The sequence below is a fragment of the Rattus rattus genome, chromosome 4 (assembly GCF_011064425.1).
Source record: "Rattus rattus isolate New Zealand chromosome 4, Rrattus_CSIRO_v1, whole genome shotgun sequence".
In the NCBI taxonomy this organism is placed as follows: Eukaryota; Metazoa; Chordata; class Mammalia; order Rodentia; family Muridae; genus Rattus; species Rattus rattus.
The window spans coordinates 141,814,360-141,828,557 of NC_046157.1; the positions used below are offsets into that span (position 1 = coordinate 141,814,360).

A 14,198-nucleotide genomic window follows, 5' to 3' on the forward strand; every position below is an offset into this window, starting at 1 on the left:
GCAGGGAAAGTTCAACATATATAAGTTGACAAATTTAATCTGCCATATAAACAAACTAAAGGACAAAAACCATAAGATTGTCTCATTAGATTCAGAAAAGGCCCTTGACAAAATCTAACTCCCCTCCATAATAAAAGTCCTGAAGAGATTAGGTTTCAAGATCTACCTCAACTCAATAAAGCCAGTTTACAATAAGCCCATAGGCAACATTAACTGAAATAGAAACTCAAAAACATCCCACTAAAATCAGGAGCTAGGCAAGGTTGTTCACTCTCTTCATACCTGTCTAATGTAGTACTTGAAGTCTTAGCTAAGCCCAAGCCAATTTGAAAATAAGGATACAAAAAGGAGGACGTGCTTCTCATATGATATGATAGGTGTGGAATCCTAAAAAGTATATAGTGGAAACCATTGATTTTCAGCAAATTAGCATACTAAGAAAATCACCCTCTAAAAAAAAAGGACAAACAACTGAGAAAGATAAGCAACCTTTCAGGAGTAAAAAAATGATGTTCCAAGCAAGTAAAAGACTGGAAAACATTAACATTGAAGATATAAGAAGATGGAAAGATCTCTCTCGTGCTCATGCCATTTTTCCTATATTCAATGCAATCCCCATCAAAGAACACAATTCTAAAAAGAAGAATAGACCTTCATAGAAACACCAAAACACAATGAAGAAGAATTATAAAAGAATATCTTGATATATCTTTCAACAATGAGCAATTCTTTAAAAAAAATCACCATGGTAAATACATCAAGAATTGAAATGAGGGACCTATTGCAAATTTTATTTAAAAGAAGTCAGAAATTTTTTCAACAATTGGTGCTGGCTGATCCATTTTTGGGGTGTAGGGTGAGACAGTGTTTCCTTGAACTCGTGTAGCCCTCACAGTTCTGAAATTCACTGTCTCAGGAGGGCAAAACATCATCATTTGGAAAAAGCAATTTATAGTAAAAGATCTTATGGGCTTTTCTATCCAAAATATATAATGAATTCCTGCATAATTTTAATAATGACTTAGACATTTAGTAGACATCCTTAGTAATCATAGAAATGCAAACCAAAACTGATTTGAAATTCCATTAGACACCTGGAAGAATGGCTAAGATGGAAATCTTAAGTGACAGCTCATGCTGGAGAGGATGTGAAGCAAACAGAGCATTCCTCCATTTCTGTTGGGAGTGCTAGCTTGTACAGTCACTATGATATTAGTATGGTGCTTCCTCAGGAAGATGGGAATTGATATACCTCAAGACCCTGCTATACCCCTCAGACATATACTCAAAAGTGTGCTTCATCCCAACACAAGGACATTTGCTCAATCGTGCTTATTGCTGCTTTATTCATAATAGGTGGAAATTGCAAACAATCTAGTTGTCTCAAAAGAAAAATGAATAAAGAAAATGGAGAGTGCTGCTCGGGTACAGGGTCGCCCGCATGTCTGTCCTTAACGCTCTCTGTGGTGTCTACACAACCATCTTTCCTTCCTTCACAGCGATCCAACTGTCAGAAGTTCACCATGTCTATTCTCAGTATCTATGCCAGAGAGATCTTTGACTCCCATGAGAATCTCACTGTTGAGGTAGATCTCTACACTGCAAAAAGTCTCTTCTGAGCTGAGGTGCCCAATGGTGCACCCACTGGCATCCGTGAGGCTTTAGAACTCTGAGACAATGATAAGACCTGCTTCATAGGGAGGGGTGTTTCAAATGCTGTTGACCACATCAGTAACACAATTGCACCTGCTCTGGTTAGCAAGAAACTGAATGTTGTGGAGCAAGAGAAGGTGGACCAGCTAATGACTGAGATGGACGGCATGGAGAATAAATCTACATGCCACCCTGGGAGTGTCCCTGGCTGTCTGCAAAGCTGGTGCCATAGAAAAGGGGGTGCCCCTTTACTGTCACATTGTTAACTTGCCTGACAACCCTGAAATCAACCTGCCGGTCCCAGCTTTCAATGTGATTATGGCGGTTCTCATGCTGGCAACAAGCTGGCCACGTGAGGGTTCATGATTGGAAGCCATGAGCATTGGAGCAGAGGTTTACCACAACCTGAAGAACGTCATCAAGGAGAAGTAAGGAAAAAACATTACCAATGTGGGTGATGAGGGCAGATTCGCACCTAACATCCTAGAGAACAAAGAAACACTGGAACTGCTCAAGACTGCAATGGCAAGGGCTGGCTACACTGACCAGGTTGTCATCAGCATGGATGTGACTGCCTCTGAGTTCTACATGGCTGGCAAGTATGACCTGGACTTCAAGTCTCCAGATGACTCCAGTCGATACATCACACTCGACCAGCTGGCTGACCTGTACAAGTCCTTCATCCAGGACTACCTAGTGGTATCCATTGAAGTCCCCTTTAACCAGGATGACTGGGATTCTTGACAGAAGTTTACAGCTAGTGCAGGCATCCAGATGGTAGGGGATGACCTCACAGTGACCAACCCTAAGTGCATTGCCAAGGATGCAGGTAAGAAGTCCTGCAACTGCCTCCTTCTCAAAGTGAACCAGATCGGCTCTGTGACCGAATCTCTGTGTAAGCAGTCCAATGGTAGGGATGTCATGGTGTCCCATCAATCTGGGGAGACTGAGGACACTTTCATTGCCCACCTGGTTGTGGGGCTCTGCAGTGGGCAGATCAAGACTGGTGCCCCTTGCCCATCTGAGCACCTGGCCAAGTACAATCAGAGCCTTAGAATCAAAAAGGAGCTGGGCAGCAAAGCCAAGTTTGCTGACAGGTCCTTCAGGAACCCCTTGCCAAGTAAGGCATGAACAGGAGATCCCTGGAGTCACCAGCTGCTTACTTCCTCTATCCCTGATGTCATCCAGGCTGCTCAAGGACGGCCCAGTGCTTGCCACTCCTATGTCACTGTTTCCTTAGACATCTGCCTGACCACCTGGATCCCTGCTGGAGACCCCAGCTTTGTAATCATGTGATTGGTCTGAATTATTTCTGTCACCTGACTTCCCAGCGAGTGTCTGGAGCCCTCAGAACCCCAGTGTAATCTCTAGGGTGCCCACTGTCAAGATCGCCCAGTGGGCAGTAGGTTACATGCAAAAATAAAAGCTACAGAAACCCCTTCCCCTCAGAAAGAAAGAAAGAAAGGAAGGAAGAAAGAAAGAAAGAAAGAAAGAAGGAAAGAAGGAAAGAAGGAAAGAAGGAAGGAAGAAAATAGAGTACATTTAAAAATGAAGCAAGGAAATTCTCAGACAGAGGTATAGAAGCAGAAGGTGTCATCTTGACTGAGGTAAACCAGAACTAAAAAGACAAATATGGTATGCATACATGTGGATATTACCTAATACATCAATAGTAACCAAGCTATGATCTTCAGAACCACGGAGGTAAGATATAGAGTAAGGGACTTGTCAGGATGTCAGATAGTTCTCTCCAGGAAAGGGAAGTAGAGTAGATGGGGAAGAACGGATGGGAACTTCTAGAATTCTGTCCTTCTAGCAAAACATGCCATGGCGATGGTGGCACAAATTATGTGAGAGTAACCAACCAATGTCCGATTTGACTAAAGACTTACTCATAACGTGTAACCCAGTTCCCAACATAGCTTGAATGACCGTAAACCTGAGATTAAATAGCCAAGGGGCCTAGGGTAAAGCCAAATATTACTGGTCTTCATTTTTGGCAATGTAACAATAAAATAATTTCTGATAATTGTGTTAGACTCAGAGATCAGTGCCTTGTTTAGCCATCATCAGAGAAGCTGCATGGGATGGGAACAAATACAGAGATACACGGAGCTTGGAATACTCAGCCCTAATCTCCGTGAAATCCCTCCCTCAGAACTCAGACATTCCTACAGAAGAGGGAGCAGTAAGAGTGTAAGAGTCAGAAGTGATCGAAGAGACCAGGAAACAAGGCCCTCGACATCAACTTTATCAAAGCCCATATTAACTAAGAAAGACTGAGGCAGCATGCATAGGTCCTGCATGGGTCTGCAGTAGTTGAGGTCCTAGAAGTGAAAGGAGAAGTGGACACTTGAGTCAGTCTCTAACACAGAAGCTGTCTCCAATTGGTATCCACTTGAAAAGGAAAATTTGGTTTCCTCCAGGAACTATCAATGTGGAAAGAAACTACTCTTAAGGGTAAGCTGTATGCCCAGCAGTACATGGTCAACAGATTACAAACTCATAGACAACTTTGGAGGTTCTGAGTCTCACAGTATCATGTCAGGGGTCTGCTCTTTTTCTGATTTGGTTTTTGTTATTGTTGTTGCTGTTTTATTTTCTCTTATTATTTTTATTTATTTTATTTATATTTTAATGTCTTTTTATTCTACAGGTACTTTGCATTTATATTATGGCTTGCAATTTAGAGTTTTTACTTGATTTCTATGTGTCCAATGAGTCTCTGTTTCTTGGGCCTTCTTCTAGGCTATTTTTCTTCTACTGTTTTTGACCAAGTATACTGCATTAGTTTTTGTTTTATCTTATTATATTTTATTTTTTTATATTGTATTATTATCCCTTAGAAGACTGTCTGTTTTCTACTGAGAGACAAGCAAGGGTGTAAAGTCAGATGAGAAGAGAGGCTGGTAATTGCTGGAAGTAGAGGGAGGGAAACCATAATCAATATGTATTTTATGAAAAAAATCTATTGTCAATAAAAGAAAACAGAAATATCCACGAAGTTTACCAATTTGAGGGTGACATGACAATCACTTAGAATTTGCTTATTTTTTTTCACAAATTAAAGAGTTTCTACATCTTAGGGACATCTTCAGGAAGAATTGCAGCCTTTCAGTTTATCTTTTAGAAGCCACACCCATTCCTTTCAGCATCCAAAATACAGATGTTTCATGTGGGGATGATGGTAATTGTTGCAGAGGTGCAACAGTATTCTTCTTTCTCAGTATGTCACAAATTCACACTCTTTCAAATTAAGAAAGAATCCATGTTAAAATATTCATCTGGAAAATATAATAGCTGCAGGCAGTATTCAATAATAGGATTGAGAGGTTGTTCAAGAAATTAGCTCTGTAACTTTCAAATAAAAAACTGCATGAACATAGAGAAATTTAGAGACAGTGCAGGAAACACTATTCTAAATTCTTGCTGTTTGTCTGTCTGTCTATCTATCTATCTATCTATCTATCTGTTTGTCTGTCTATCCATCTATCTATCTAAAACAATCTTACACTACTTGGGATGATAATAGCATCCCCAAGAGCCACAGGCTACATAGTAAACTCTTTAGTATTAGACATGAGAAACTTCCTTTCTAGTTGTTGGTCTGGGAACTTCAAGAGACTCCCCAAAAATATAGCCTATTGCTGCTGGATTCGGTTGCCTCCCAGAAGTTGAAGTTAAGTCCCTATGACTGAATACACCACTCAACATTGGATGTAGGACTCAGATTTGAGCTGGATCAGACCCAAAGGCCTTCTTCTTGAGGAATAGTTTTTATACCATAGGAAGGCGATATTTAAGCTGCCAAACAAGGGAAGAAACCAATCAATAGTTCTGACAGCTATAATGCTTAGGAACCACAACAATGACCAGCTTGGCAAAACAGCCCTAAAGGCTCGACTGTATCATGTGTACCTTAACAGTAACCAACAGCTGTCTAATTAGCTTCAAGGACCACTAAACAAGAGGGAAACTGTGCCTGGAACTGTAAACCTAGCCAGTTACACATGGCTACTGAGGTCGTTAGAGGAGAACCTGTTATGAGGTACCTAAATTAAAAAAAACAACTCAACATCAACAACAAAAATCATCCGAGAAACTATAAGTCCAGTGCAGTCCTTATTACCAGTCGGTAGGACTGTCTCAAGCAAATCAGTGGGAAGCAGCCTCAACCTCCAGTTTGTTCAGCCCTGTGACATCTACAGACAAACATAACAGCTCAGACATCTGCAACAAGAAAGTATCGTTTACAAAAAGGAGAGATAACATTTAAATGGCCAGGCAGTTGACCTTGAGCTCAGGATCACTCTGTAGAGGAATTTAGAAGCTGCCCCAGAGACCATTTTACCTTAGGAATTTATGGCTGATTCATAGACCAGTTTTACTCAAGATAGTTTTACACTTACATATTCTTAGGAATACTTTCCTGAGATAGCATAACTATAGCTCACTAGACTACTACAAACCACAATCGCTACTTTCCTAAATCAGTATAATTCCTAATTATATTCTAAACCTTATACTCACAGATAAGTATAGATTTCAGTCTAAAGAGACGCTTATATAACATAGCATTTTTTAAAATATATATATATATATGTTGATGACTAAATCAACCGCTCCCCAAATTTTGTCTACATTGGCCTGTGCTTTTGTGATGATGTATGAACGAGCTTCTCTGAACTCATGGGCTAGAGTAAAAGACAGCCAGAGGTAAGAACTCAAGACTCAAGGAACACTGTGAAATGGGCTAGAAAAGGGATTAGACACAAAGGACAAGGAGTTCTGATATGAAATTGCGTGTTCTAGCTATTACAGAGAAACTATATGCATAGAATTTTAACAACATGGCTCCCTACACAAGACCTGAACAATTCCAAAAGCAATTGACACCCAAAGTAGATAAAAGAATTCTCCCGGATGCCACTTCTCAATGAACAGCAACAAGAAATTAGCAACTGCTGGGAGAGAGGAGGTTTCTTAATTGTCTAATAATGCTTATATACCTGTAAGCAACATTGAGTGAACTTAGATGTTTGCATTTATATGTGTATATATATTATATAATATTTATATAATATGTTTATATATATATATATATCAACAATGGTTAAAGAAAGGAGAGCGTGAATTTGGAAGGAGGAGCAGGCTTAGAGGATAGAACAGAGAAGAGAGATGAGAAATCCTATGTATAAATAGATATACATCATTCATCTATCTATCTGTTTTGTTTTGTTTTGTTTATTTATTCATTTATTTATTTATTTAATGATACAGGGCCTCTCTATATAGCCCTGACTCTCCTGGAACTCTATATGTAGACCAGGCTGGCCTTGAACTGATAGAGATCCACCTTTCTCTGCCTCCCATGTTCTGGGATTAATGTTGTATGCCAGGACACCTACCTAGTATTTTAACTATATTTTTAATAGGAATAAAAAATAAAGACTGAAAGAAGTCATCTGCCTCTCCTATTGGTTTTAAATAAAACATAATTAATCCCACCCCTGTCTTCCTAACACAATATGACTTGGAACAAGTAAAGAATCCTTCCTTCCACCCATTGGCTCTCTAAGAAGAAGCGGGAAGCCCAGGTTTGCTGTCTTTCTAGGGTGATCACATTCAATGTGTTATTTCCCAAGTCCTCCAAAGTTTAGTCTTAAGCAGCATAACCAACAAGAGTCTTTTAATTTTTTTCTGTATCAAAGAGGCAGAAAAAAACAAAAGTAATTTCAGAGGAAGTTTTCTAAAGAAAACATCCAAGAAAAGGAAGGTAAGGGACAGGGGGTAAGAGAGGCTGAAGGAAGTCTGTGCAGCCTGTCCAAGCTGAGGGAGACAGCCAAGGTCACTTTTCACAGAGAGGGCCATTCATCTACCCCTAGAAAAATTACTCAGGGTATCGCAATTTTAGTTAAAGTAAGTCAATGACTCTACTACAATATTTTATCATCTTACAGTAGTTTTTTAAATATTGATGACTAAATCTACCCCTCCTCCAGTTTTGTCTACACCGGCTGTGGTTTTGTGATGATGTATGAACTAGGTTCTGTGAATTCATGGGTTAGAGCAAAAGACAGGCAAAGGTGAGAATGATGTCAAATCATTAGATATTCATTAATCCTACCTGTTTAATTAACCGAAGAAAACATTTGCTCCCATGCCATGCCCTAAAAATATAATTGTTAACAATGGAAACAATCGTTTGGGACTATCTATGTTGCTATTTCTATCTTAAAATGACTTATGTGGAGATAGTTTTTGTTTCTTAGCAGCTTGCTAAAATCTTATAAATAAAATAATAGTATGTATAATAAAGGAGGTGTAGAGAAGGGGGAAAGGGAGGGAGCATTATGAGCCTCCGGCAAATTAAAATGGAATATCAGAGACAAACATAGACTTGCCTCAGGGTGGGAAGCAGGAATTAGAAGGTCAGAGAGAAATGGTGAAAAGAGGGAGAGGAAAAAAAAAACAAAAGAAAGGAAATGAAGATAGAAAGTGTGATTGTGTTTGTTCCAGACCTAGCTCTTCTTCAAATTAGATTTTAAAATTATTTATAAGGAAACAATAAATCCATAATCGATATGACTCTATATATGTAAACATTAAGGTTAAGTCTCTAAAGGTAAAAGAAAAAATGTTTACTGTAAAACAAAAAGGAATCATTATAAAAATATACTATATAATGATTATAACAGCATTTGAAGTGGCTTAAATTTTTGATCCTGTTCTATTTAAATTTAATATAATGTCTGTTTACCAGTCAACAATACTTGTCTAAGGTTGTTTGTTTTGAGAAGCTGACTCTGTTCGTCTCCCTGTGGAGTTGCTATACCATTCCAGGCCCTCAATCTTCCCCCAACTCTTCTGTAAGAATCCCCAAGCTCCATCCAGTGTTTGGCTATAGGTCTCTGCATCTGTTTCAGTCAGCTGTGCTGGGTGGAGCCTCTCAGATGACAGTTATGCTAGACTCCTGGCTGCAAGCATAACAAAGTATCATTAGTAGCATCAGGGATTGGTTCTTGCCCATAGAATGGTCTTAAATTGCCACTCTGACCCCTTCTGGCTTCAGATTTCCATTTCTCCTGGCCCTCTGACCTTCTCTCTTGTCTTGACCCATCCCTGATGAGATGTGATTTTATAAGATTACCTTGGCTACCAAGAGATTGAAGTATACTTGACCATCATGAGAGACAAGCAAACAGAAAAAAGTAGCGAGTGGACTTTGGGAAGAAGAAAGTGGTTTCCCTAATGACACTGAATTCTATGTGATTTTTAATGTGACTTTCAATTTTCTCAGTAATCCTGTAAATGAAACCTTTGGAGTTGAGTAAACTTTGGAGGGAGGAGCTTTTGGGTGATGGTAGGGGTTCTGATTAAGTCACCTCACAACTTAGGGTTGGAATTAGAACTGAATCACAGGACTTTGCTTCTAAACCAGGTTTCCTGAGACCCAGGAGACATAATAAACATCCCTGCAAGGAAGTGACTACATCAAAATTAGCAACCAGCTGGAACTCTGCAAGGATGTTACATTAATACCTCACAGAGAAAACCAGATCAGCCCATTTAGGAATAAAAAGGAATATTTGTTCACATGTGGATTTTCCAGTCTTGGCCTAGTCTAAGGAGACCACATTTCTGTCTTTTTCCCTTGGCCTCTATACCAAAGACCATCACATGGCTGACTGAATTGATTTAGCCTTCACATGGCATTTTCTAAACTAGAAATGAAAAAAAAAAAAAAAAACTTAAATTCTTTGGAAAGGCTGACAGACCCTAACTCCTTGCTTATTGATTTTTATGTTATTACTCCTGGTTATGAATTATGGATTAAAAACCTTTTTATGATGGGTAATAAAACAGAAAGCCAAGAGAAAAACCTACCCCTCATCCCATACCACACCATTAGTTTCTTTTTCCATATTAATCTATAAGCCGAATGGGAGGGGATCATAACAGCCCAATTTGTGTCACAGAAAGGCATAAAGAGATTCTGAGTTGTAGAAAAAGTAAATAAGAAATGCAGCAAACATCTCTCCTACAGTCATAAGAAGGTGAGCAAAGGCACTCATCTCTCTCATTCTGAAACATGCCTGATATATGACCTTTGCATATATTAACCATGTTTCATTTATTGAGGAACGGATACGTGATGAGTAGTATTTAAAATGCGTAACTAAAATGCAGACAATAAGGTTCTTGGATACCATATACCTGCTGAGTGACAAAGCTACTTAGAAATCTGTTTCTCAGGCTCCAGCCTCAGTGAACACAACTCCTTCCATTAAGTTACTGTTCAGTTTGTCAGACTCCAAAAGAAAGAAATTAGACAAATTAAATTCTAGCATTCTTTTTCTTTTTTTAAAAGCATCCCTGTGAATTTTCAACCTATTTAACTATCTGGTGTAATTTTATATATTTCTCCTTTACAGATATATGGTTACTCACGCACACACACACACACACATACACACACTACCTTTGTGACCATAACCTTTTCTTTCCCTTCTCTCGTCTTCCTTTCAAATAACTGGTTCCTTGACATATTCCCTCAGGTTTATCGTTCCTCCTGACTGACACAGATAATATAAATTCTTGACCTCTGTGTAATTAAATTTTGTTACAAATTCCTCCCTTCTCATATTCAATAACCTGTGCACTATATCTCCATATCGATTTACCCAGAACATCTTTAATTACTCTTTTATAACCCAGTCATCTAAATGCTACTGAGACTCACACTCTGTTTTTGCAAGTACTACAGCATTCAGAAAAACAAAGACTTTGAGAGAGGTTTTGCAAGATGAACGGAATTGTAGAAAGTTCTGAGGCTGAGGTGAGGGGTACTGGTATACCTTCCATCTGTCTCCATCTAGAAGCTCACCCTCACACCTGGAAACAAGGACAAGTAAAAATCCAACTGCAGCTCCTCCTGCTTATGTCTGTCTTGTGGTTAATAACATTGGTAAGGATTTATAATGATAAATGTGAGATTTATGTGTACCTCCCTCTTCTCATTCTCTTCCTTTCAAGTTATTCTATTAATTTAATATTAGAAAAATCTTCTTGTCACCATTTTAGAAATGATTCAAGAACTTGACTGTCTCCATTCCAGTCTCATTTTGGTTTGTAGTCAACCGGCAAGATGGCTCCCTAGTGATCACCATCTTCTTGAATATGGCACTGAGAAGCCCTTCTACATGATAACAGTATCGGCATATTAGCAGACACCAGGGTATGCTGCCTTTAAGATCTAATGTAAAAGATGCCATGACTTCTGTTCTGAACACTTTCCTCTTCTTCTCTTTCTAGGACCACTCATTCCCAAGGAAGCCAGTGGTTATACCACAAGGACAGCACATGGAGAGATATTGTGCTGAGATCTCTTGTCAGCCTGAATGTGAATCCTCTACCCAACCAATCTGCCAGATGAGTGTGGTCACAATCCATTTTTCAATTGAAACCTTGAATTAGCAACACCTAACTTTTCTGAGTCTTCGGTGTTTTAGAATAAATTGTTGGGCAGCGATAAATAAATAATTGCCAAGCCAATATTTACACATTTACCATGAACCACGTAAATTTGCAAAGGAGAAAAGAGTAGAACTTTATACTTTTCATGTTACATTGTGGTGCCATCAGTAATGTATGTCTGCATCAGACATGCAGCTGGGTTCAGGCAGGGTGATGAGAACTATGCTTGTTGTTAATTAGACTTGCACAACTTCATCTACATTTCCTCTAACCAAATTTGTCTAGAAATGGGGGTATCCTCCAAAATCAATAAAAATCATTCCCATGGCTTAAACATGAAACTTCTAGTTGCCTGGCAAGAATGTGATGCAAATATAATATATCACATGAGGAAAAAACGTCTGTTTTTTTCATATTTTTCTTATTATAAGGAAAGACTGTTATTCCATCACTAGTACACCATGTTCTAGAGTGGCATTACCTTGGTAGGGTATTATCATTGACCTCTGAAAAGTATTTTCAGTTCAGCAGTTTTCTTTATCGGAACCAGGGGCCAGCTACTGGCCAGCTCTAACCTTTCCTGTGATCCAAAGTACAGATGTGTGTGGGTATGTTTCTTTTATTTCTACTCACAACAGTGAGGCTTGAACAACTGGAAGAACATGTATTTTCTCCTAACCGTTGTTCACAAAACTTAGTAACCATCATTCAAGATGCTATCTTCTTAGGGATCTTTGTCAATGAAATGATTCTGGATTAAGGAACACAGCATTTTGCTGCTACTGTTCAGTGAAATCGAATTCTATTAAGAATGAAGAAACTAGGTTTCCAAACATTATTTTCTATCACTTTGTCAATCATAATCATTCCAGTTTTTTGGAAGTCTTCTGCCATAGTAGTCATTCATATTTAATTCTTATTAATTATGACATTTTTATTTATTTTTACAAGCAAATATAAAATGTGCTATCTTTGATTTAGCTCAATTTCTTACATGGTGTTTGAAATATAAAAGAGCAAATGGGAAGAATGAACTTATAGTCTGAACATTTGAATTCTTAGTTCCCAGTTCATTGAAGGTGGGCTTTGAAGTTTCAAAGCCTACACCAGGCCTGGGTACAGGACCAGATCAGGATGTGAGCATACAGCTACTACTCCAGCACCATGTTACCTGTCTTCTGCCCTCTTCCCCACAATGAAGGTTGTGAACTCACCCTCTGCAACTGTAAACAAGCCCCCATCAAATGCTTTCTTTTATAAGCTGCCGTGGTCATGGTGGTTGGTTTGGGTTTGTTTTGTTTTGTTTTCTTGTTTTGTTTTGCTTTGTAGCAAGAGAAAAGAAACAAACTGAGTAATTTCCTAAATTCTTTGTTAATGTTCTTTATCATTAAGCAACTAGATTTATTCTACTTGTAACTACTGAAGGAAGTAGATAACTTGATGGATGCATACTTTGCAGTAATAAATCAAATGTCTAAATGAGCTCTAGAGTCTGCCTTTGTGTTTTTACTAAGCAAGAGTGAATGTGATGGTTTTATCTGTATATTTAAAGAGGGATTTAAGTGTAAGCTGGTAGACTTATTGTGAGACCAAAACAGGAAAATTAAACCTTACAGGTTAAGAGTTCTGCTTGAAGTTAATAATATGTTTGTTTGTCTTACGTTTGCTTGGCCCATCAGCACTGGGTATGCTTGATCATTCGTAGGTGGAAGGTATATGAGCAGGAAATACTTCAGAATGTATGCTTGTCCCTGATTAGATGTATGTTGGATATATGCAAACAGGAAGTACTACATAAGGATATACATTTGTTCCTAATTGGAATTGATGTGGTCATGTTGCCTTTAAGACTCTGCAAAACACAACACATGGCCATTTCCTGGGAACCCTGAAATGGAGCTGGCCAGAGTCCATCAACATCACCAATATTTAATTAAGCTTACTTCAAATTTGGCTCAAAATTATGGTAGTGATCTTATTCTCAACTGGTGGAATTAACATTGTCTAAAAATAATAAATGATTATATCCTTAAGCTAGAGGTAGACATTAAATGTACGTGTGTATATTCACACATGCGTATGTACTACATACATACATATGCACCTATATAGACTTTTCTATTCTTTTGCATTTAGGTCTTCTGTCCTCTGTAATATATTATCATTAATCCAGACCTTGCCCTATATCTGCATTGATTTTCTTCCTTTCCTTCCTGCCCTTAATATAGCTGGTGGGAACTTTACAGTTCATAATGATTACCATCAAGGCTGCCATTCATCCTGCTTTGTAGGTTGATGTCTATATGCAGGTGAGGGCTGGCACAAGTTAGGTCAAGGCCATGATTGGCCGGTAAAAATATAAGGTGGGGACAAAGCTTTTGTAAGGCGGGAGAGAAGGATAAGGAACAGGAGAATTAAGATAGAGTCAGAGAAGTATGACCCAGATCTGGGTGGTCTTAAATACCCCTAGAAAGCTATGTCTATTTTTTAAGGGATGGATTTCTATAGGTAAATTTATCTTATCTAGGTGGGCGGTTTATATCCTTATCAATTGGCTGTGGGTTTATTGTGAGGATGTATTGTGGATTGAGAATTAAACATATAAATCTAATTGATAAATTAAAGTTTACTGAGTCCTGATTTCACTGGGTTGTTGGGTGTGTGAGCAGAGTCCGTGGCAGGGAGTCATGATAGGCCAGCCCATGCTGGATTTCAAGAACCCTGATTTTACCAGGGAGCCATGATAGGCCAGCCCATGCTGGATTTCAAGAACCCTGATTTTACCAGGGAGCCATGATAGGCCAGCCCATGCTGGACTTCGAGAACCCTGATTTTACCAGGTAGCTGGAAACAGAGAGTTCACAGCTAGTAGAGAGCCATTGGGAGAGATACTAACCAGAGATGTATTATGATTAGTTCCATATGGCCCCATAGGTGCCTGAACTAAGTCTAGGGACCAGCATGGCAAGGTGCCAGGCTGGAACAGCTCACAGATCACCTGGGCCTGAGAGTACGTGGGGACAGCCTGGAGCCACTAAGATAAAAGTACCGAACAGTGCCATGTGCCC

At 38.9% G+C, this 14,198-nt stretch overlaps 1 pseudogene; it reads left to right on the top strand.

Moving 5' to 3' along the window:
- Positions 1-1,394: 1,394 nt before the first annotated feature.
- LOC116898529 lies at positions 1,395-2,784 on the top strand (annotated as a pseudogene).
- The last annotated feature ends 11,414 nt before the right edge of the window (positions 2,785-14,198 follow it).